The sequence below is a fragment of the Ctenocephalides felis genome, unplaced genomic scaffold (genome assembly GCF_003426905.1).
Source record: "Ctenocephalides felis isolate EL2017-DRISC unplaced genomic scaffold, ASM342690v1 CF-g0.4_SCAFFOLD_00845, whole genome shotgun sequence".
NCBI lineage: Eukaryota > Metazoa > Arthropoda > Insecta > Siphonaptera > Pulicidae > Ctenocephalides > Ctenocephalides felis.
This window is the reverse complement of record NW_020536999.1, coordinates 24,566,349-24,592,666: the sequence shown is the minus strand read 5'-3', so window position 1 is coordinate 24,592,666 and position 26,318 is coordinate 24,566,349. Positions and strand designations below refer to the sequence as shown.

At 28.1% G+C, this 26,318-nt stretch overlaps 1 protein-coding gene across 1 annotated transcript in view; it reads left to right on the top strand.

The window, feature by feature from the left end:
- LOC113363596 (protoheme IX farnesyltransferase, mitochondrial) overlaps positions 1 to 26,318 on the top strand; it is a 269,846-nt gene that overhangs the window by 176,274 nt on the left and 67,254 nt on the right. The window contains exon 4 of the mRNA XM_026606090.1: positions 20,054 to 20,121. The gene's annotated coding sequence lies outside the window, so the exon portion shown is untranslated. The remainder of the gene's footprint in view (positions 1 to 20,053; positions 20,122 to 26,318) is intronic.

The window sequence follows — 26,318 nt, the reverse complement described above, 5'->3', positions numbered from 1 at the left end:
CACGCCTCTCTATCCACGTGACCTCCCCTGGCCCCTGAGAGTGTGCAAATTGTACCTCTAACTAACAATGAAATAACCTACCACCTTTTTTTCTTTCTTTCCTTCTTATATGTATTTTTATGTTTTGAAAGTGGTCCTTGTTGTACGCTTTGCACCTGCCCTTAATACAAAGAAACGAACGGGAATGCGCAAGTCGAAAATATAACACAAACACCACAAATATGTATGTATGGATACACACTAGAGGGAGAGCTGGGGGAAAATAAGTAGAAAATGAAGACAAGACTTCAGAATTGTATTTTTATAATTTGCTATTCTGAATTAATAGATATACATCAAAATAATTTTTTATTAGATGTTAGTTATAGAAGATAGAACTAACTATTTTAGATTAAACAGTTTTTATCTAGCATCTATAAAACTTTACATGTGGTACACAGAAACCACTCAACCTTTACCTAGTGTAAATGTATAAATAATAAGATGTTAGTACATGAAAAAGCATATTGGGTATTTTGCAAGAGTTAAATTAAATTAATCATTATTCCAACTTTACTGATAATTATTTAGGTATAATCTTTGTGACCAAAAAATTTGTTAAATAATTTTTGAAGTAAAACTTCTTTAGGCGCGACTAGGGTGTAAATCCGTACAAATGCAACGAAAGTGCGTTACGGCAGATAAGATAAGATAAGAGTCGAGTGCCAATGATTCGTCATTTGCTCTCGATGAGATCATTTCTACACGGGTCGATTGTGATTGTTCGTCGTGTATGTGAATAGAGATCTGTCGTTGTATGCGTACCAGCATCAACGTTGTGTGCGTACCGATATCAACAAAGAAATCGGCATAGATAAATAAACATTTTAAAGTTACATTGTAGTACAAATCTTGATTTAATGAAAAATGCCTGAATCAGAAGAATATTTTACCCCCTTCCTTGAAAATAATAAAACATATTAAACATTTGGGCCGTGTACTAAACGTAAGTTTATTGATTAGAAATTATTTCTATATTATTCATAGTTTCTATAAATCTTTGAAGTTATTAAAATGGAAAATAGTTTTAGGCAAGACAGATATTACAGCTGTTCAAAGAATGAGATTAAAACAAAGAACATCGCCAGCAAAAAAGTAAAAAAAATACAAGCAGTCAATTAATGTATGTTAATTTCAATTACTTGAAGTTCTTCATACACAATTGCATGATGAGTGAAATTATGAAAACAATATTTCTTTATTTGTTAGTTTTTTAACATAATCCACTGTGTGAACAAATATTATAGAATTTAATAATCAGCAATTACTTCATTTCTCTAATGACGAACCGATCATGTCATATTTGAAGTATGACTTTAATTACATTATTGTTTTCAAATATTATACATAATTTTAATCCTATTCTAAATATATAATTTATAATTTATCATTATATAAATGTGTATAATGGTTGACACTAATAAATGTGTGCATCACGAGTGTTACCATATTACTAATAAACATTATTCAAAATGGTTATATGATGTATTTAGTTTTACTTAAATGCCATCTTGTACAGTAGCAAATCTCGTACTCTTTTTTTAAATATTTTTTTTTTAATTTTCAAATAATATTTTATAGCTCTTGAACTAATAGATCGATATGATTGAAGTATTTGTGAAATTTGGGCAAGATTAAATTATCTAACTATTCGAATATCACAATACCCTCTATCAACTTCGTATGCCTCCTAAATTCAAATAAATACCAGATATATTCTGACGTCACACTTTACGATATGAATAAAAAATGTATTCATGCGCACTCGTACATTTTTTTGTTAAATTTTATTATTTTTTGTGCGAAACAGAACTGGATTTTGTCTCGACGTGGAAGAAGAAGAATGTCTCGATATATTTTGATATATATATATATATATATATATATATATATATATATTACCTGAATGCAGGTAACAGGTGCATCACGAAACTTATTATATGAGAGGAGAGCAAACAAAAAAAATATGAAAAATAGGAAGCCGCTCTGCATTTTTTATACCGGGCACGCGTATGCTCATAAAAAATCATTTTCAGGTAGAAATCGATACAGAAAGCATTATTTAATTTAGAAATATGTTTGCACAATTATTTGGTGCATAAATATTAACCCGTTATTAACTATTTATAGTGCAATCTGGCTTAATTAAGTATTTATTTACTATATCCTTCACAACTTTTAAATAATATATAGAGAGTATCTCTAATACAGAGAGTATGCATAATTTTTGTCTAATAATTATATAAATAATTTTGTAAACTTCTATTATATATTCAATTTACACGAAAAGTGTAATATTGGCATTAATAGTTTAGACGGACAAACGGACATTGGAACAATATTTTTAATATAAACCCGAAAAATACATAGTTCCATTAATCTTGTATGAAATTTAATTTACTTTTGAAAATATTTATAGCCTTATTTCCCGATTTTCAATAAAGAAATACTCGTATTTTCCATTTCCTTTTGAAATTTATCATGTCCCGTTTTGATTAATCATTTTTAATTAAAAAAAAACGCTCCTTTTGAATGAATCTGAAAAATAATAAAAATGAATAAAAATGAAAGGAAAAGAATGAAAAGCTCGCGATGGTCTTATAAAAAGCTTTATCTATCCGTTTTTTCTCTTTTCTTCGACGATTTCTAGTGTAAAATGAACTTTTGTTACAAATTCAATAGAATAATGGATTAATTTTAACTGATAGTGTTTTGTTAAAGGACAATGAAGGATTTTGTACACTTTGAGGAGAATCCTTTCAATTTTCTATATAAAATTAACGGTTTTAGTATTTGTTACTTACAATTAAAGGTGCAGAATACACATAGAACACTATTGTTTGTAAGTGATTTCTTTAATAAAATAATTTGTTACTCATTTTTTTTTTTGAAGAAAATTTTCTATATTAAATAAAATATTTTATATCTAAAAAATTGTAAGAAAGCACTTTAATTGTAGTGGTTAATATACAGACCGTGTGTCTTCCAGAGATTTAGGTAGTCACAAATCATTTTTATCGCCAATATATCTATAATTTGAAGATTTCTCAAAAGACATATCAATTTGTTGTTATAATAAACTTATTTGGGAATGTGGTTAAAAAGTTACAAGGTTAGAATATAAATGGTGTGTTCTGATATAAAAAAATTCTAACATAAAATTTCATTAGAAAGCACATGAAGTTTATTATTTATAAACATTGTACTATTAAATTTACAAAGTCTCTTCTGTACATTAAATGCAAATTAATTATTTTAATTCAAATGCAACATTGCGTCATTTAGATATATAATTATATTTCAACACCTTCCTAGAATATTGAGATTTAGATATACTTTTTTTATAACACCTAATACTCGAATTTGTAATTTTTCTTCAAAACAAATTTATTATATCAGTAACATCACAAACAAAGTATTTCTTTGAAATCAAATCAAATAATAAATCTTTTCAAACTTTTTTTCCCTGCAATGTTCTCTTGTAATTTGATTTTAAATTGAAAACGAAGGAAATCAATAAATTATTTTTGGGGGCGAAGAAAAAAATTACCGGGCTAATATTATTATTATTATTTCCTTATATTTTCATCCCTTTTCGCGAAATAAAATTACACGGATGGTAGAAAAACGATATTGGAATTCGGTATTGTAATTTTTTTTCGTGATTTTTCCGAAGAAGTTTTTTTGCCAACAAATATAAATTGATAATTCTGTTTTCCCGTCGACGTTGCAAGTCATTATAAATCGTTTGAGAGTAATGTAAATCATGCAGAGCTCATGCTAATTTCTTAAGACTGGCTGTTTTTCTTGTAATTATTTGATTAAAAAAAATTACGTTTCCAATTAAACTTTATATATTGATAAATAATATATCAATATCGAAATTAGTATCTTTTAGATCAATCAATTATTTAAAAATTTCAATAGATAAAGTTAGATAATACGAAGATTTAGACAGTTTAAAGTAAGATTAGGGATTAATAAAGACGAGTCAGGTGTTTTTTTTAAACTCACTAGTAATTTTGTAAGTTACCATGATTTATTAGAGACGATTATTAGAGACACTTTGAGAAATTTTTTTTTTGAATCGTATGTTTTTTTGAAGTAACAATGTGTCCTGTAGAGCTTTTCAAGGTTTTGTTTGTTTTGTTCAAAGATCGTTGTTCATAAGCACTTATATATAGAATCCTTTTTAAATAATTGATAATTTAGAACGTTGGATATAAGTCACTAATTTTATTAATCATCATTGTAATAAATAGAAAAATAATCTTAATAGTTTAATTTTTTTAAATAATTTAAATAAGTTGATAGTACAAGCGGTACCAACTGTAGAGCCCTTTAAACTAGTCATTAATTTTAGCTGTTTTTACTTTTTTATTTTTCTTGACATAAAAATTTATTAGAAAACACATCAACTTTAGTATTTATAAATTAAGTTTATTTATAAACTATTTATAATTATTACTATTATCCATTACTATTTTAATCCAAAAATATTCGTCCTTTCGCCTGTGAAAATGTAACTTTTCCTATGGCGGCGAAGACGCCGGCAGAGGCGAAATTTGTACGAATTCGAAAGTTTCTTTCCCCCGAAAACAGAAACTTTATTTGAGTTTCCAACAGTGATCTTTGCAATGATAAATGTTTGAACATTTCGAAGCAAGTAGTTTGTCACGGGAGAAGAGATATAAATTATTAGCAAAGGAAAAATACGGTGATAAAAATATGGTGCATTTATTTAGTAGATATCTTGCAACTTTTGAACCTAAAATATTTGACAGATTTACCAGAATACCAGAACATAACTACTAATCCATTTAATGTTAAGGGCTATAGTGAAGGAAAATATAAAATAAATATATTGGGTTTATATATATATATATATATATATATATATATAATTTCGAATCTTTTAAGGATCAGCATGGATTAGAAATAATCTAAAACTTTATACAAAATTCAAATGAATCCAAGATGATTCATGTCAGCTGGAGCAATCATGCAGAGCAGATGTCCAGACATCTGCCCTGATAATCGATATATATATATATATATATATATATATATTCAAAATAATATTATAAGCTCCAAGAAAAAGAGAGCAATTATATTTCTATGAAAAAATCAACCCATTTAAAAAATATATAAAAAGCATTTAGTTACCAGTCGTATGATAAATGAAACAAATATTTATAATTTATAATATGAATCCTTATATAATAATAGACAATACTGCCCTAGGGCAGGTCCATGGGCTGAATTAAATTCCTACTCGATTCAGGGAAGAATAGTGTGAGGGAATTCCATTTCATACCACAGTGCCCGAAATGGGCTATTTTCAATTGGAAACTTATTTTTGATCTATATTTTCAAGTGAAAATGGACATCACTACTGCACGGTATCAGGTTGTCCAGAGAAAGGTTCGAATTCACGAGTCCGTGAGCTTAACCATTACACCATGGAACACCCATATTTATATAATTATTTTCATTAAATGAATATTTATAATATTTTGATATTATAAATATTATATTAAATAATATTTTAAATATTATTATATTATACCGGTGACACTATTTCTTAAATTGGTTTTGATATATCTCCAAAAAATATTATCTTAAAAACTATTAAATTAAATGTTTTTAGTGTATCTATTTAAGTAGATCATGTTAAAATTTTAACTTTGTAGCAACAAAAGAAGACTGTAATACATTTTCTGCGTATTCTTACACTTTTTCAGACAACCATCAATTTTAGTATTTGCAGTTGCACCAGGAACGTCGCAAAAACACCAAATATATATGCATATATCTATATATGTGTGTTTGTGTGTGTGTTTATGTATGTTTTGGGCACAGTTGTGCAACTTTACCTACAACATTACACAAAGTCTTAATATATTATATGACATTATCGTAAAAGCAACTTACTCTCCACCGGGTTGTTTGAAACACAAGCCGTGTTTTGCATTATAATTCCATATATAGTACAAAATTTATTAATACACAATTTGTGATATTATGAAAATAATTTTGCAGTAGGTAATACATAAAATTAAAAAATTATAATTAAAAATTATTGAAAGCAAAAATTTGATATATCCAGTATAATGCAGGATATCTGAATTATTTAACTATTAATTGTTTGTTTTAGTTTATTGAATGAAATATTTATAATTATATGAACAAAAACCATACGAATGCGAATACGCCCTACTGCTGATTAGTTTTTGGCAAAGACAGGTTTAGCCGTTTCGGAGATTCGAAGCAAAGAGTGTAGAAAATAGAAATCGAGTTTTTGAGAGAACAGAACATCCGATTCGAATAATTCAAAAAACATTCAATTTGTAATGATGGAGAGAAGTAGTGATTTGTTTTTGGCAAATGCAGGTCCATTCAAAATGTTGTATTCAAAAAGGAACATTTTATTTGTTAAAAATATCATTTATTTTTAACAAATTTTAGTAGGATAAGATATAGTAATCGCTGAAAAATCTAAAATGAAAATTTTTGCACCAGTTTGCATTCCCAGACGATTACATTTTTGCAAAGGCAGGTCCTGGAATTTTGGAGTTGCAACTAACAAAGTTGAAAAATAGGCATTTGGTGGTCTGAAATGATCATTACAAATCATTACTATTGATTCACATACATTTAGAAGAATTAATACTTAGACGAATGGTAGACAGATGAACAGGTAGAGAGTTACACAGATAGAAAATTAGACAAGTAGATAAGTAGACAGATAAAGAAGTAAACAGGTATAAAAGTAGACAGGTAGAGAAGTAGGCAGGTATAGAAGTAGACTAATAGAAAAGCAGACAAGTAGAGAAGTAGACAGGTAGAGAAATAGACAAATGGGAAGATGAACAGATAGCTAGACACATTTATTAAGTAGACATGTATCCTGGTAAAATGGAAAACAGGTAGACACTTGGACAGGTAGACTGGTTGACTAGTAGAGAGTTAAACTGGTGGACAAGTAGGAAGGTACAAAAGTAGACAGGTAGACACTTGGACAGGTAGACATGTGGATCGTTAGACAGGTAGATCATAAACAATTTAAATATTTATTGATTAAATCGATTATTAACTCATATCGGGGCAGTTCATGCAACTTACTTTAAGGCAAAATGCAACTTACGTCTAGTTTTTTTTTTAGTATAATCTACTTTAAAATATTTTCTATGACAGGAGTTGTCATAGAAATTGAAAATTTATTCACTGAAATTAGTAATTTTATTCTTACAATATAAAAAATAAATCATCTCATCAAATTGTATGAATAACACGTACGTATTACTATGCGAACTTCATACCCAGTTCAGAATTTTCAGAAGTGTTTAATAATAAATTAATTTGCGGTCGTTTCGTTTGTGCTACGATGGTGTAATTTTAGTACATAATACTCGTATATATCGACTACAACACCAAATATGTAAAAGAGTATATTATTTCTCGTTTTCATAAATATTTAGAATATATGCAAAGTTTGTATACTTAACAGTTGATATTATATCCCAAATTATGTTTTACATGCAACTTACCTTAGAGCAAAATGCCACTTACTCCTACGTAAATAAAATACGTCATATTTATAATTTTATAAGTAAACTAAACGCCTTACTTTATTATTCAAATACACCACTATAATATAATATATCTTTTATAATATCACATGGTTAATTTAAAATTAAGTGCAGCAGGTGTCCCTCATACAACTATGTTATCTATATGCAACTTTTAAGACTACTGGGGGCCCCCTTGGAACCATAAGTTATCAAACTAAATGCCGAGAGAGCCCCATATTACATTTTGTGCGAATATGCGGGTAATATGAAGAATATCGTTTGTTTTTGCACTTTTTTGCATAAAAAGTAATGTAAAGGTCGCGAATGGTCGGTCGGCGAGTTTTTCTCATAATTATTCTTTGTGGTCTAATTTTAGATAATATTTATGGAGATGGAGGTAATACACTTTTAACAGAATATATATATACATATATATATATATATGATATATAAAAAAATTTAATATATATATATATATATATATATATGTATTTATGTTACGTAGTTATAGAATTTATTAAAATTCTCCTTCGATAATTCAGGTTGTTGGGATATAATTTAACCCTTTTTGCTGTGGACTGTATTAAACACTGATTTATTTGTATATTATGTATTTGTTGCAGTTCTAATTACATTCACTGATTTGTTACTAAGTTATAATGAAAGAAGATATATTTATTGGTAATTTATTATACACGTTGTTTCGCGGACTTTACTTTTGTGAGTGAACAATTAGTTCCATTCCGCAACCATTCTGTGTAAAGCTTAATGCCATGAAGGTTGTCATCTTTATGGCCAATATAATGAAACGTATATATGCATATATATATAGAGGGTGTCCCAGAACTCAACGTCAAGCTCAAACTAGGTGATAGTATTTACAGTAACTATTACGAAAAAAATTAGAAAAAAATGAATTCCATGTACTAGTTTGAAAATGATGGTCTTGTAAGTGCAAGGCAAAGTTTTGGTGAAACTGTGATAAATTTTATTATTGTGGTTAATGTTTACTAATTTTGTTCATCTAAATCATAGGTTCCTAAACTTTCTACACAATTTTTTTTTCTCTGGCGTGGACATCTTGGAAGTTGTCATGGATCCTTGAGGATCCATATGGACTACTTTGGGAACTACTGATTCAAACTTTGGATCCGTAACCGTAAATAACATTTCTAGGACTACAATTGAAAATAATGCCCCAATGCTCCAGGTTATTAAGAATTGAGATTTTTGTTAATTTACGAATTTTTAAAATTGGTTCTCAAGGTCTTACGAATTTTTAAAATTGGTCATCACATATACTTCAAATTGGTCTTTGCATTTTACACATAGGAGCATCTAATTTTATACCAAACTTGATGAAAATATTTATTATAAAGTAAAATATCACATATGAATATAAAATTTATAATTATTACCATTATACTTTCCTGTCCAATAATCTCCACAAGTCAAATAAAATCATTTCATTTTATAATTAAATTTATGACCGTAATTTTTACACCTCAAACGTTTAAAATTATTATTTACCGACGAGAGGATCAAAGGAAAAAATGTCTTCTGATAGCATGTAAAAGAGCTCAATAAAAATCAATGAAGGTACTTTATAAAAGAAACTTTCCTCCAAAGCCATAGAAAATCAGTTCATAGTGTAATAGAATTATTTAATATTCTGGTAGACTTGTTATAAAATTTTAATGAAATGACTGTTATCGTAATATATACCAAGGTCGATATTATATTTATTTATAAATGCAAAAATCAAAAGTTGAGCTTTATTTTTTCATGTTGAGGGTAGAATTGACTTGCCGATTTGACTCGGGACAAATGGTCTAAATTTTCCTGTCCGATTTATAACTGAATAAGTTATTGTACGGTTTTGGATTGTTTGCCAAAGTTAAAAATTATTTATTTTTTTACAAATTTACCAAATATACTATAGCTATTACATAAATTGCTTAAATGTTATTAAAGATGTATCGAATAAGGTAAAAGACCCAGTTATTGACCCTGGCCCAGTTTCTGACCTTTTCAACTTTTTTTGGAATTAATTAAAAAACTATACATTTAATGTGAAAATAAATTTTTTCTTAATTGACAGTAATTTATTCTATGCCTCATTAATGTCAATTAAAAAAATATAAAAAATATAAACTAAATAAAACAAAATTTTTAAACCAAAAGTGACTGTGGAAGCCATTTTTTAGCTTTAGTCTAAACAGTTTATGTAAGGAGCTACGACAATTGAGTTCGTGCACTAATTATGATATAAGTACGAAAATCTAACTAAAAATATATAAATAAGTCAATAATTAATTGAAATTTATTTTAAAATATTTATAAAACATATTAAATTTAGTTTTATTACTGAAATTTGAGGGTCAATAACTAGGCTCAATTTTAAGTGTATGTCACAGTTGTTGACCCTGCAATTCTAACCTTCTAAAAGCTAGGTTATCTGTCACATGTTTTTAGTCACTTGTTCATTAAATGTAAAAATAATAATATTTATTGTTATCTTATATTTTTTTTACTATTTTTCGTAGTAAAGTGATAAATTTACATTTAATATTCATTGGTATAAATGAAAGATTGTATTTAAATCTTGTAAATACATCTTTTAAGTGATAAAATTATTAATAAAAAAATGTCAGTTTTATCAACGCTTAAATTATGACTGTTTTAGTTTACTAATATTTTTATTATTATACAATTATGCAATTACAATTAATTAAATGAAAATTAGAAGAAGAAAAAGAATTGAAAAAAGCTGAAAGGTCCAAAAATAAAGCCATCAAGGAGGCAGAAAAAATAATTAAAAAAGAAAAACTTGAAGAAAAAAAGAAACAAAAAGCTCTTAAAATAAAAAAAAAGTCCAAGTAATTTAAATAATTAATTTTAATTTTTTTTTTGTGTAATATGTTATAACAAGACTTGAACTATTTATACGTTAAATTTTAAGAAACTGTATATTTTTAGAATAAATATTTAATTTATTTATTTTAATAATAATTTCAGTTTATTTAAAATTAGTAAGCACTTCATAACCTAATCATGATTAAATTTGAGGGTCAGAAATTGGGCTACGGTCAGGGTCAGAAACTGCCACACGAAGAATTCTGAGGGTCAGAAACTGGAGCTCTTAATGTCAATTTTTAAAACGTCAATTTAAAATATAAATTTAGTTCAAATATTTTTTTATGCACATTACTTTATTTTAAAAATCCTAAACTAATAGACAAAATTATAATTTTCTTCATTAAGTTAAGTTTTATATTAATTATTATAGTTTAACCTCCACCGTCACTCTAAAAAGGTCAGAAACTGGGCCCCTTACCTTAAATGTAACTAAATTTTCTGAGATAAATATCTGGTCGCAAATTATTACGTCGAATGCACTCTTGATGGTTAAATCATCTTATATTATAATGAATTAAGAATATACTTAATATCATCTATGAAATATCATTTTTATATAGAGTATTTTTGCAATATATAATCATGTTTGCAACATGTTATCCGAAGTTAACAGATGGTAACGAGTTTTAGAAGTTTCGGCAGATGCCAAGGTAAACATCTGTCGACTTGTATGCAGGTGATCTGGTTCGATGCTGTATGTTTTTGCAGAAAATTTATTATAATTGGAATAATACTAGTTGTGGTTGTATACACACACACACATATATATATATATATATATATATATATATATATATATTATTGAGATACAATAGTTAAGTATAAAACTTGAGACATTTTATGCGTTACTTCCATCTCGATTAAGACTTTATAGCAAAAGTAGTAAAAAACTTTTACGATGTGATTAAGAGCTACTGATAAAATACAGAAATGCATATAAGCATAGTTATGTTTTTATATATATTTATCATGATATTGCATACTTCAAGATATTTGGAAATTTTATATTTAATTAGTTAGGTAAAAAATTGCACTGTGGTCGCATCATTTTTCTAATAAGACTGTAAATTTTGTCATATATGCGACATAAAAAATAGTCTTTTCCCAGGAATTTTATAAAAAAAAATTAACTAAATTATATGTAACGCTTATGTAAAAAAGTGTTACTATACTGGCAAATAATGTGTTGAATATATATACTATATAACGTTTGCATACTCAATTTATTACCGGTGTGAGGTGTTCAAATTACGTTTATAAATTTAATTCTGAAATTGATTTTATTTGAGATTGTGGGGATTATTGGACAAGAAAGTATAATCGTACCTTGGACTAATTATAAATTTTATATTTATTTGTAATATTTTTCTTTATAACAATTATTTTTATTAGGTTTAGTGTGAAATTAGATGCTCTTACATATGTGTAAAATGCAAAGATATTTTGAAGTTTCTGTAGGCCTTGAGCACCAATTTTGAAAATTTGTAGTTTAGCAAAAAGTCAAAATTCTCAAAAACTTGGAGCAATTGTGACATTATTATCTTCCCGTAGGGTAAGTCATTGTAATCGTCCAAAAATCGAAATTGAAAATTTTTAATTGAAGGTTTCTGAACATTTTGGCATACCTCAGAAAAAATGAATGTGTGTTACACGTGTATGTTTGGATACAATTTTTCGTCCACGATTTCGGGCGCACGACCGAAACATTCGATTCTTATTGATAGGGAGATGTGCTGATTAGTTTTTGGCAAAGGCAGGTCCAGCCGTTTCGGAGATACGGAGCAAAGAGTGTCCGAGCATCCGATTTGAATGATACAAAAAACATTCAATTCGTAATGACGGTTTCGGAGATACAGAGCTAAATGTGCAAAAAATGGCAGTTTTTAGAAAACTAAGTGTCCTGTTTGAATGATTCAAAGAACTTTCTGCTTGTTTTAACAAAATAATTGCTTTTGGAATAACAAATTTTTGTTTCAATTTTTTTTTCAATTTTTTTTCAAGAAGTTTTTTTTGTAGTATATCGAAAATAATTCAAATTTTAATTGTAATTCTGACTTAAGTTGTAATATATTTTGAACAAATATTTTCAACTTTGCAATTTAGTTTATATAATTCTTATAAATATTAGACAATGTTACAGTATTTATTTATAATAATCAAAACATTCAATATTCCTCGAACATTCCGTTACGGTACGGGAAGTTCCAGAAATTTGCCTTAAGGCACGATGACGTACACACCACTAGTTTTTGACTGTGATCCTAGAAATGTTATTTACAAGTACGGATCCAGAGTCAAAATGAACGAAATTAACTGCAATTACCAGAAATTCACAGTTTCACCATGCTCTACGTTTGTGATTTTAACAATATTATAAAGAATACACATGCACTAAAACAATATTTGTATATTTGTTCTCATAAAGTTTTTGCAGAAGCTTTTAATACCCATTGAGCATTTTATTACAAGTTTAGAACATCATAAAATGTGAAATTGTACAAACTTTACGAATAAAACGAGAAGAAGGATATAAGTCGTGTTTAATAGGAAAATATTGCTTTTATTATTAGACGACACGTCTACGAATTTCTCCAAGACTGTTTTTGTAAAAATGTATGACGTCCTTCAATTTTTCCTTCGCTTACCAAAATATCTCAGCTAATTAAATTCCTGCGCCCTTGCAGGACATAAAACCCCCCCCCCCTGGTCTTGTAGTTTATAGGCAATATCCCGCCGACCGCATATTTTATACATAACTTTCTCCATAGACGTCCGCACCTTTTTCGCTAGTGAGGGAAAATATTACCCGAATTCATTTCATGCCGGCGAGTATGTTATCAAATATTTATATCGGTTCATAAAAAGTTCATCACCACATTGGAACGATGGAAAAATCTCATTTATTCACAATGGCAGATTATTCAACAATCGAAACTGCTTTCAGAATGGTTTGTGATAGAAGTTACAACATTCATGTACATTTATGTTTTAATTCTTTTACGACCTTTTTGTATAAATTTTGTTAAATTTTGTATAATACTAATAGTAAACAGTGGTACCTCAGCTTACGAGTAACTTGACGTACGAGTGTTTTGAGATACGAGCCACAAAAGAAGAAATTTGTTTCTTCGAAATACGATCAAAATTCAAATCATGATCTTTGAGCGAGTTTGAAGAGTTTTCTGAACAATTGTTATCGGCAGAATGAAAATATAAATCATTTCATCAGTTGTAACAATGACTTTTTGCGATAGAAATATTTTAGATGTTTTCTCATACTAAATTATTTTATACATAGTCATTTAATTTATATATTGATTTTAATTGGGTAGTAACAATTATTTATACTTGTTGACTTCCCGTAGAGTTATAATAATGGACCAAAAATCGTAAATGTAAATTTTTGCATTTCTCCACGTTTTGAAGGTTTCTGAACATTTTGAACATACCCCAGAAAAAATGGATGTGTATGTGTCCGCATTTTTTCGTTAACGTTTCGGGCGCACGGATCAACCGATTTGAATGATTCGAAAAACATTCGATTCCTATTGATAGGAATATGTGCTGATTAGTTTTTGGCAAAGGCAGGTCCACGGAGGTTAAGACTGAAAAGGCAGGTTACGGAGATAAAGAGCAAAAAGTGCTCATTTGATCTTGAGTTTTTTGAGCGGCCGATTTGAATAATCTAAAAAACATTCAATTTGTAATGATTGGGAGAAGTGGTGATTAGTTTTTGGCAAAGGCAGATCTAGGCAATTTGAAGATACCGAGCAAAATGTACAAAAAATGGCAGTTTTTAGGAGAAAAAAGCATCCAATTTGAATAATTCAGAAATCTTTCTACTTGTATTGACGAAACCATTGCTTTTGGAAAAAAAATTAAATAAAGTGTGAAATTATTGAAAAATATGACGATGGGTAGGATGTACTATGACATCATAGATATGTAATGAATTTAAACAGAAGGAATTGATAAAGGGTATAACTCCAGCTAAGGGCCTTAGAATAAATTATAATCAGCTTTCCGAGCTTTTAAGTATTGTGGATAAAAATGACTCTGAAAAAGCAGCAACAGTTCGAGCTTTGGAGATGTTTAAGAAAACTTGTCTAACAAGATTATGAATGGACAGGAAAAAACAATAATTCAATTAATAAATAGTAAATTTATTTTTAATAATATAAAAATAACAGAAATCACCGTGTTGGAACGAATTGATGGCACTTAAGTGTATTTATATAGGAAAAAATGCTTCGAGATACGAGCGATTTAACATACGACAATGATGGTCGTATCAGGTTAAGTATAGACAAGGGCTACCGGTTACGAAAGCAGGGACATGAATAAATCAGACAACTTTTGATTTTTGCACCTGTAAATTAAATTCAATACTTTTTTTTAAAGATTTTGAAATGTATTCTAATGAGGGATAAATTAGAATATTTTTTATAACGTCACTGGTAAAAATATGGTTGTGGAATTTTTTGTGAGAGAAGTGATTATATGAGCAAAGTATATTTTGTATACGATTGTGCTAATATTTGTTACATAGTACCATTCGAAATACAAATTTTCAATTTTATTATAATATATTTGAATATATAAGCTTTAATGCAAAACATTCCAATTAAAGTTCTGATTTTATTAGATTATGATATAACGAATCAAATCAAATAAATATTATTAAAAAAATATTTTATGATATTACTAATTTTATGACTAAAGTGCATGTTAGGTATGTCTTACAACTACGTGATTTTATTTTATTTATCATCAAATTTTCCTCGAAGTATCTCCTGAATTTTATTGTGCTCCATGTGGAATAAAATTCCACATCCTCTCTTACACGTATCCAATAAAGTCATCCAGGTTCATTCGACCATTAAAAAGAAGTCAATATATGGTCTCGAGTTAATTCATGAACTTCACATCGAGAAGAATTGAAGAATCGAAGAAACTTTTAGTTATCATTCGGAATTCTGAGCATGCTTTGTTGATCTTTCGTATTCGTTACTTTTTTAGTCGATACATCGGTAGAAAAATAGCTGCAGGAAAATTTTACACTTGTAATTGGACGTACGTTTATATTTGTTTTAGATGAAGTAAATTTTAACGCATTTGTGTAAAGAGATTAGAACATTTGACAAATGTGCATAAAATTTAATAGTCTACATTATTATCTAACACATAGATTTTCAAACTTTCCAAACAAATTTACAAGAACTTATAAGAACTTCTTCAAAATGGTAACCAAATATTGCCAATGAGTATGCCCGAGTATTAACAATTTGAGTTAACAACTTTTTAATTTCTTGCATTTTCGATTATATCATTTATAACTTCTAAACTATTCGTTAGATTTTGATATAATATTTAGCAAGTATAATGGACGTTTCCGTGAGCTCATTTAAACTCCAACTCCATTTAGGGAGTGCAAGATTTCCAATTGCCTTTACGCACCGCAATGCCCGAAATGAACTATTTTGAATTGGATACATATTTTTGATCTATATTTTTGATATCACTACCGCATGATATCAGGTAATCCAGATCAGTTTCGAACTCACCACTCTGCCCCACATGAGTCTAAGACAACACGTTATATTCATAAATGCCAATGGACCATGAAAAATATTTCGGGGTTATTTTTAACCATCTCCTAAACGGATGATTTATGTATTTCAGTCCAATCTGTGCCTCTTTACCAAAATTCAATGCATATATTTATTGTCTCAGTGTAAGATACTGTGAGATATAAATCCATCTTAGACATTCTGACGAAACCACTTAAGATAAATAGATCGGGTGCATGTAAACTCTTACACAAACAAGCATATGCAAGCAAGTATATGCTTTATTATACTTGGGGCGTTCAAATACAATACCCAAAAATTTGGGGTTGGTAAAATGTACACTGGGTAAAAAGGAGTAGTATCTATCAGTCGTGCACTATGATCGGCCGAGCCGTTTTCTTGTAATTTAGGAAAGAATAGTGTGAAAAAGTTCCTATGGCCATTTCACACAGCAGTGCCCGAAATGAACATATTTTTGATCTAAATTTTTGAGTGAAAATTGATATCATTACTGCATAATATCAGGTTATCCAAAGCGAGACTCTGTAATTAGAAGATAAGTGCAAAAAAATGTTCATATTTTAGTCCAAAAACTCCCCAAATTTACTAAGTGTCCTTTCTGGACAGTTGTAAATAAAATAGAGAATAAATCAAGAAAATTTAGTCCAGAATTTTGAATCGATTTTAAAAATCAATAAAAGATATAGATTGGGAATCATTTTGATTATTTTATTGAAGATCGGCCCGGCCGTTTCTTTGGAAATAATTGTTGGAATTTTTTTTTGACTATTTTGTATGACGATGAGTTTTGTATTCTGAAATATCATACCAAAATATAACTAGGTCTACGATTAACGATTGAATTATAAAAATTCGCCAAAGTTAAGAATTTCGCCTCGAGTTTGAGCAATTCTAATCAGAATTTGTGCTAAAATATATGCTGGTTTTTTGGTGTTTGGTATTTAGCTACTGATTACAGTTGACGTTCACACTTAAATAGTACACATTTTTAGAACACGAAATGGATAACATGGAACGTGTTGAACAAATTAATTCAATGTATACAATTACAGATATTATGACTATTATAAGTATGTTTGAAGGGCCATCAATTGAAAATCGTATTGATTATTTTTTAATAAAAACTAAAAAGTTATATTCAAAATAAACAGTTGAAAATTTTATCTAAATAATTGAATATTAATTCTCATCGATTAAGTTTATTATGTTCATGTATCGGAAAGTTCATGCAACTTGCCTTAAGGTAAAATGCTTCTTCCAACTAGTTTTTCATCATCATACTTGAAAGGTAGATTTTCAACTTTTTACGTTTTTGCTATAATGGTGTTATATAAAAATTATATTAAATGAACAAATAAAATAATATTTCCTCAACCCTGATCCATCTTCTTACCCAGCCAGTAGTCGTCATATGAAGAAGACAAGTTAGCACCGGGGCATGGCCCCCCTAGCTCAAGGGGGCGCCTCTGACATTGATTGATAATATGCGGTTTCATTAACACTATGATAAGGGTGTCAGAGGGTGCCAAAAGGGCTCATGTGACTGAAAACAGGTCACCCTTTTTCTGTCACGACACGCGGCGCTTTTGAGGAAAATTACCCGAGGTAATTAGAAATCAATGGGTAAAAGTATATTCAAGGTGGGTGTTGGGTATTTATTAAGATTTGTATGTATTTAGACCAAAATTGATCGAAAGGTTGAGTGGTAGTTGATAAGGTCAAAAATATAAAAAGTGTAAATAAATAGCACAGCAATTAGATAGATTTTTTACAGTTTTTAGTACCAAGAAACAAGCATTGCCATGATAACGCTATGTTGTCGTCTATTGTACTGCAGAATTGAAACTGCTCATATTTTAATGTTACGATTTTATTATAGCTAAAGATATATTTCCAATCGATTGTTTGTTTTAAAGTTTGACAAGCACTGGTAGTTTCATATCGATGTTACAAGATTGTATTTATTCTGTTCCCGATATCTTTATTTTCTTCTACGTTTATTTGCCAAACAGTCTGCAAACTTTTGGCAACAAACTTCGATGTTTTGAACTCTACAATATTATATACTTATATATATATATATATATATATATATATATATATATATATATATATGTAAACTTTACGAACTTGATAAGAAAGTTTGAAAAATGAATATTTCTCAACATTAAGGAGAAAAATATTTCAATTTCAAATGTATATTACTTTTATATACAACAAAAATATTACCAGTGCACGATTATTTATAATATGGTGTTCCGCAAGGTTATTTCAGAAGATCTTAAAATTTATTGGTTGCACTGTCTGTACTAATCCTTATAATTTTTTATATATGGCGATGTGTCTGTTATAACAACATATACTAAAATTGATAATATACTACAAATTTTTAATAAGTTTAAAATGTCTGTTATATAAAAAATATTTTGATATGTCTGGTACTTTAAAGTAATTATCCACCATGTTTAATTCAATCCTTGTCATGATCTATATTTATTAATATTATTTTTATGTCAGATCCTTCAAATTTGATCCTTTTAACTTCATCTCAATTATTTATCTTTGCATGAATTTCCTGAAATGCAATGAATTTCATATGAAATGTGGGCATTTCAGAGAAGCCAATGCAATAACTAGAGAAGCCCTTTGCTTGCTGCAGGAGGACTTGCTGCGATCAATTAAAGTTATATATAACTGACATTCATATCTGCATATGTGTATGCTCGTATATATATATATATATATATATATATATATATATATATTTAGAGCTAGCAAAATTAATAGCAAACTAACCACCGTTTCCGAGAGAGATTGACACGGAATTTGCATAAGCAAATATAGTATCCAATAACAGCCGTAGGCATTTTGGAAATTGTTATTTTGTTATGGAGACATTAAGATATTGTATATTATTTGATTGTGTAAATATATCACGAACACATAATTCATATTAATGGAATGATCAGGTGTATCGGTATAAGTAACATATATGGTATCTTATTTTTTTTTTTTTTTATTCATTCATTATTATATAATAGAGTTATTGATAGGACTCTATAAGATATAGGGCTAAATTATACATAAAAAATAATCACGGAGAAAAATAAAGAAAAAAGGAAAAATAATTTTAAATGAATGAATAAACCTAAATAAAAATAAATTACAAATAAAAAAATAAATAAATAATAAATAAATTGCTCCAATTGACTATTAAAAACAATTTTTTACATTAACTATATAGCCAGTTTTTTGTGTAGTCAGATGAGCCATTGTTGCAATAAGATGATTGTAAAATTTAGCATGATGTCTAGTACTGGTATTTTTGATGACATCGTCTACAAAAGGGATTTTGAGGCCATCATGTATGATTTTGTTGCTAACAACGTTATCTTATGAAAGTAGATACAGTCGGTGAATATAAAGTCTGTTGCAAATGAGCAATAACTTTGTTATTACTTAATATTAAATTAATCAATTTAATATCATTAAATTTAAATAAACGTTTTTACGATTTTTTCAATGTGAAATTTATATTCATATACATAAATGTTTGACATATAAATCTAGTTTTTAACAAAATATTTTCATAAACAGAATTCGTTAAGTCGAAAATGATATTTATTATTTAGACGGGTCTTCTTATATGAAATGCACTTGCAATAGCTCTGTTTTGTTGCCTTTTGAATATGAAGTACCACTTAAATTTAAACAAAATGTATAAGCTTGTAAAACATACTGAGAGATAAATTATTTAACTTCTTTATGCCCAACAGTTAATTTTTCAACAATATTTTGTATAAATGAAATAGTCCAGATCCCAGACTCCAGAGTCTGGAGTATTAAATAATAATAAATAGAATAATTATTAGAATCTGGAGTCCAGATTCTTGTGAACACAACATTAATATTTTTTTTTATATTTTCTAGGTTTGAGGAAAAATGCCTTCTAGAAAAGGGTCAATTTCATAGACTTTCAATGATATCTTGGCCAGGAGGTAAGAATTTGTAATTTATTTTTAATTTTAAAATGCGTGTAAATTGTTTAAATACCAGGTTGGAGACGATTCTGAATGACAAGACGCCCATACTCATTAATCGAAATTCTTTGGATTATTGGATTAGTAAAAGCAATTTTGTAGATGCCGAATAATCTTTCCAGTTTATATATAGATTCGATATTATTTTCAATATTGTATCACACGATTGGACTTGCAGAACTTCGAGTAAATTAATCGTATCTAACAAACTAATACGTTTAGAATTCCATCTGTGATAAAATCGTTGGAAATTCGATGCTCTCAACCAACTGCACACAAATTGATTATATAGTTCTGACTGCAATTTTAAGGCAGTACGAGTTAGTAATATTCTATAATATTTTAGATTATTAAATTTTGACAAAAGTTTTATTTAAAGTGGACGTACAGTTTAGAAGTCACACTATAATAAATCGAGTCCAGTCGTTTTTGAAAACGTCAAAAAAGGTCAAACATTGGCTCACATACATACACACACATACTTTTTCCAAATTTAGTTTCGATTGAGAATGACTTCAAACGTCGAAAAAACATCAAATTAGCAAATCGGATTTTTTAGCGAAAACAAACTTCTGAAAGATTAATATCTACATGCAAAAATCAATTCAGAGTTATGCTTTATGTCGAGCCAAATATATAAATAATTAATATATATTTTATTTATTTATATAATTTGTGTAAATTTATATTCATGTGTGTGTGAATTTTCCTAAAGTTACATTCTGTTACGTTTCGTTACGTAAAAGTTACGCCATCGTGCAGAATCGAGAAAAGCTTTTAGTAAGTGAATTATCGCAAGAAAGCCTCTTGATAGATTATGAAACTTAAAGTTTCTGATCAAGATTAAGTAGACAAGTTTCAGAAAATAAGCTGAATTAGATTAATTGATCCTGATGATGCTTTAGATAAATACGAGGAATAAAATAAACTTAAATTGCCAATGGAACTTGTGTAATATTTCACAAAAAATATCGGATGAAGTTTTATTAACCTAATTAGACATTTACTTATTATGTGTCTGGTAACTTTTAAACCGTCGGTCTAATGGAAATGAGATAAATGACAAATTTATATAAAACTAAATAATTTATAACATCATCTAATTTTGATCGTTTGTTTAGCAACTTGATTGAATTTTTCTGAATAAACTAGGCGAATTAGTGAATAAACTTCATATAATAAATTTGGTTGTATTTAAGATTTTTCTTAAATAAAATGAAAATTACTATGTATTTTGTAAGCTAACACTTTTTAAAATATAACATGCATATTAATGGTGTTTCTGGAAAATTTGTCTAAAATTAAATAATCTCGGTGATACCATAAATGAAAATAGAAAATGACAAGAATTATGTCGTGTATCTATGAATTATGTCGTGTATCATGATGGGTTCCTAAATGTTCTTTATCTTGGTATGTTTCTATTAATAAATATCTTCATAATATTCATTAAAATGTTATTCTTGATAGTTCTGGATATAATTTACGTGTCCAAAACCATTTCTAATATCTACTAATGGTTTCCAATCATCATTCGATGTTAGTTGCTGTGAGAACTGAATATCCAATTAGTGTTTTGGTCGATAAATTTGCAATTGTCGATGGATTTGCAAATGAGGAATAGATAGAGTTTCATATGATGAGATAATATATTTATGTAAATCTTCATTTACTTCTTTATAGTCATAAAATTAATATAATCTATATATATAATATATATATAATATATATATTATATATATATATATATATATATATATAATATAAATCTATTAAATGCCAAATGCAGGGTTGGCGAGGACTTATGAACGTACCGTTTGTGCATTGCGCTTTTAATATGTTATTCTTCAATATATCTACTATGATGACAAATACTAAAATTGATGACTTTTCTCACAAAAATTTATGTAACGAAAGATTTCATAAAAATTTGCGCTCGACATTATTTTATGCACTTCAAACTTTTTAAAGAATTACTAAGAACGCATTATTTATTCTAAAACCTTGTACATATTTTTAATACAATATCTGCTAACAATTCTTTATAATAACAAATACTAAAATTAAAGGGATTGTAGAATTTTGCACAGCAAACGATTTTGGGAAAACTCGTACTGCACTGAATTTTTTTAACTTTTTAATGCTTATATTCAATGAGCTTCCCAGGACACACTGTTTGTACTAAAGCTCTGTAATTTTAATATATTATTCCTCAAAGTGTCTATTATAACAACCAATACCAAAAATAATGGGTCTTCTAGTAGAATTTTACGCCGTAAACAATTTTTCTAATTTCATAAGTTTGTTGCTTATATTCAAAGATCTCTCCAGGACAAACTATTTGTACTACAAATTAGAAATTCTAACATAATATTCCTATACAATATGTGTCTATTACAATAATCAATACTAAAATTATTACATTTTCTAACAAAATTTTGAACTATATCACATTTAAACATGATTATAAATACGTCTAGAAATTAGTAATATTAAAAGAGCTTTACAGGACACACTATTAGAACAACAACCCTCAAATTCTTATATGACAGAGTCAATAGTATCTATTATGATAACAAAGTTTTAGTTTTATAAGTTTTCTAACAAAATATTGGGCTATAAAAAATTTTAGTTAGTTAGTTTCAGTTTGCTAGTCTCTCTACCTTATTAGTATATTTTTATAGCTTGTCTTACAGGAGCTCTTCTGGACCTAAAAATATGCACTTTTTTTTTTTTAAAAATTTTAATGATTTTCAAGTAATATTCTTGAAAGTGCTTAATCCAGTAATACTAACTATTCATGTGTTTCCATACTAATTCATATTACAAAAGATTTCAAAAGACCTCTTTATAGTTGCTCCTTACTGGATTTTGGATTAATTTAGGCTACTTAAAAACTAAACCTACTAAACGTACCTTTTCTACTACCACCTTGCTATTTCAGCATATTATTTTTTGTTTGTACGTCTTCTAACAAAATTTCAATGTAACTAGTACAATTCTATATAGGGCATGAAATTGATGTTTTTACCATGCACACTTTTAATATAAGTATTAATAATATTTTATGTAGTACTATACGTTTTTTTTAAGCAAATTTTTAAATTAATAGGTTTTTTTAATAAAACATTGGGCTGTAGAAGATTTTACAAGAAATCGTTTTCTAGTCTCTACCTTATTGCTATTTTTGGTATTTTATTGCTTGTCTTGATGCTACTAATATTATTATTAGTTATAATTTATTTTTGTTAATCAAGACTTTAATGTCTTATTTCCAAAATTGATATGTGCAAAAAAGGAAAAATATAAAAAATACAATAAATAGAATATAAAATGAAAAAAGTTAAGATAAAAATAAAATAAAAACAATAATACAAAAATAATAACATAAATGAACTATGACGTGATGATGACTAATATTAAATGTAACGTATTTTCTAACAAATTTTAAGCCAATCATCATCAATTAATGAAAATTATTGTTTGCGCCACAACGGAGCTAGATGGCACGAAATATATTTTTCATATTCAGGCAATTCAATATGAAAATATATTTTTCATATTCAGGCAACACTAAATCTCTGGCAATTCCGAAAATATTTGTTGGCTGCATTCCTTTCTTTTATCTATGGTTGGCTGTAAGCTTTAATCATTCAACATGTTTATTGTGTTCACTTATTTTTTCGGTGTGATTCTGGTTCTTTTGTGAGTTTTGTGATTCGTGCTATATTACTATCGAGTGTTATCTACTTTCCTTGTGAATAAATCATTTAATTAATTTTAACTAGTGTTTCTTATTGTGTTTGGAGTGTTTTTCTTCTTCAGCTTTCATATTCCGAGCAAAAGGAACGTTCCAGACTTCAAGCAACATAACCTCAGTTTTCTTAATGTACCCAAATTTCCAAATCTTCGGAATTGCTATTGAATTAAATACAATAAGCTATTCCAAAAAGGCCCAATGGAAAGGACTTTCCCATCCTAATCATCTTGTTGGTTACATCTAGAAATTAGTGGCATTCAATTAGTTCTACCAGGTTGTTTTTCTTTGAAATGTGAAAAAGTGGCGAAGAAAGGACCTCTGAAAAGAGTGCACGAAAAAAGGACTCCTGAGAAAGGTGGACCAAGAATGGACTCTACTGAGCACTATCCTGAAAAGAAAAGCAAACTGGCTTGGTTCCTTTTTTCAAAAAGAATGCTTTCAACACGACGTAGTCGAAGGTAAAATAAAAGGATCAAAAGAAATGAGAAAAGACGATAAATAAAGGAGTGGCGAAAAAAGGACTCCTGAGAAAGATGGATCAAGAAAAGACTCTACTGAGCATGATCCTGAAATAAAAAGAAAACTAGTTTGGACCTGTTCTGCAAAAAGAGTGCTCCTGCACTGCGTAGTCGTAGGTGAAATAGAAGGACGGAAAGTAATGGGAAGAAGAAGAATGCAGATGATTGATGATTTACGCGAGAAGAGAAAGTACAGGGAACTGAGAGCCAAAGCTCAGGACCAAAAAGCATGTAAGCAGAAGCTTGGAAAGGAAAATATATAAAAAATGTGTTAAGGGGGGCGATACATGTAATCGCCTTAATTTTTACCATTTTTTGAGGACTTTTTAAACTGGGAAGGAATGATTGAATCTTTTTGAACTTTTTTAGGGTCATTTATTATATATTAAAATACACGAAAAAAATTATTTTTTTATTTTTTTTTTTTAAATGGCTGCCGTAAAAATAAATCTGCCAAGACCCTCTCGGAAAACGCCATCAATTTGCGGGCGTTCTCACTTTTCGTACGGTGATCTGAATTTAAAAAAATTAGTTTGTACGTGTTCATAAAACATATATCTTCTAGTTAAACCAAAAAAAAATTAAAAAAGTCACAAAATCGTAAATTGGCACACCTTAGAAAAAAAAAGTTCGATTTTTCACCTTTTTTTCAATGGTTTTTTTGGTAAAAGTGTTAATTTTTGAAAATTTTTTTGGAATGTTTGAGGTTTAACTAGAAGCTATTACTGTAAAGTAGATGTGTGCAAAATTTTATTGGAATCGGTTGAGAACTTTTTGAGTTATCCCGCCCGCAAATTTCAAAAATGTCGTTTCGAGAAAAACGCGTTTAAAGTTTTGACACATAGAACAGATAAGAGTTGAGGCGTGGCACTTAAATGAGTTTTTATTGTATAAATAATGATAATTTTGTTTTGAATATTTACAGGCATATTTTTGAGATGTTATTGTAACGATTTATGAAAGAAAAAAAAATCGATTTTTTTTTTCTTGTTACATGTATCGCCCCCCTTAATAAAAAGTGGTGGGGGGGGAGAATAGTGATAATGGGAATGACAGACGAGGAATGGTAAGAAAATCATTGATTTGTGGTGGTTCTCACGCCATGGACCTGCCTTGGGACAGACTACCATATATATATTTATATATATATATATATATATATATATATATATATATATATAAATATATATATACACACATATATGTGTGTGTGTATGTATGTATATATATAATAAAATATTTATTAAATTTTTATACCGTTAAAATATGATATCAACGTCAGATAAAAAGGATAAAAGGAAATCCCTTTAATATTAAATTTATATAGAGGTTTATTAGTAATAAAAAGGGTGAATAGCAGAATCGGAAGGAAGGGATTGGGACAAAACCAGCAATACGTCGCCGATGTATATTTTTCTGATTGCGCACATACATGGACGTAGGAAAATATTTTTATAAAATATAAAAAAATATTTTAAGTATTTTTAACTAATGCAGATAATTTTTCAATATTTAGCTTGAAAGTTGATATATAAATATCAAACAAAATTTATTCGTATACACATAAAAATAACATATAAAAACACTCTGTATTTTAAGCTTAAATTATTGCATTTATTTTCCGTAGCAGTTTTTGAGTATACTGAGTTGCTGAAATATGTTTTGATGTTAGGCAACTTCATAGATTTTTTATTTATTCGAAAGTTTACCAAATATAGTTTAAAAATTATACGAGTTGCAATAAAAATATGTGTAATTTATTATATAAATTGCAAGGATGTTTAATCAACGCATTTCTAACTTGGATATTTATTTTCATTTTAGAGTATACAGTCTAGTAGTTCTTGTATAGTTTTACAATATTACAAAATATTATA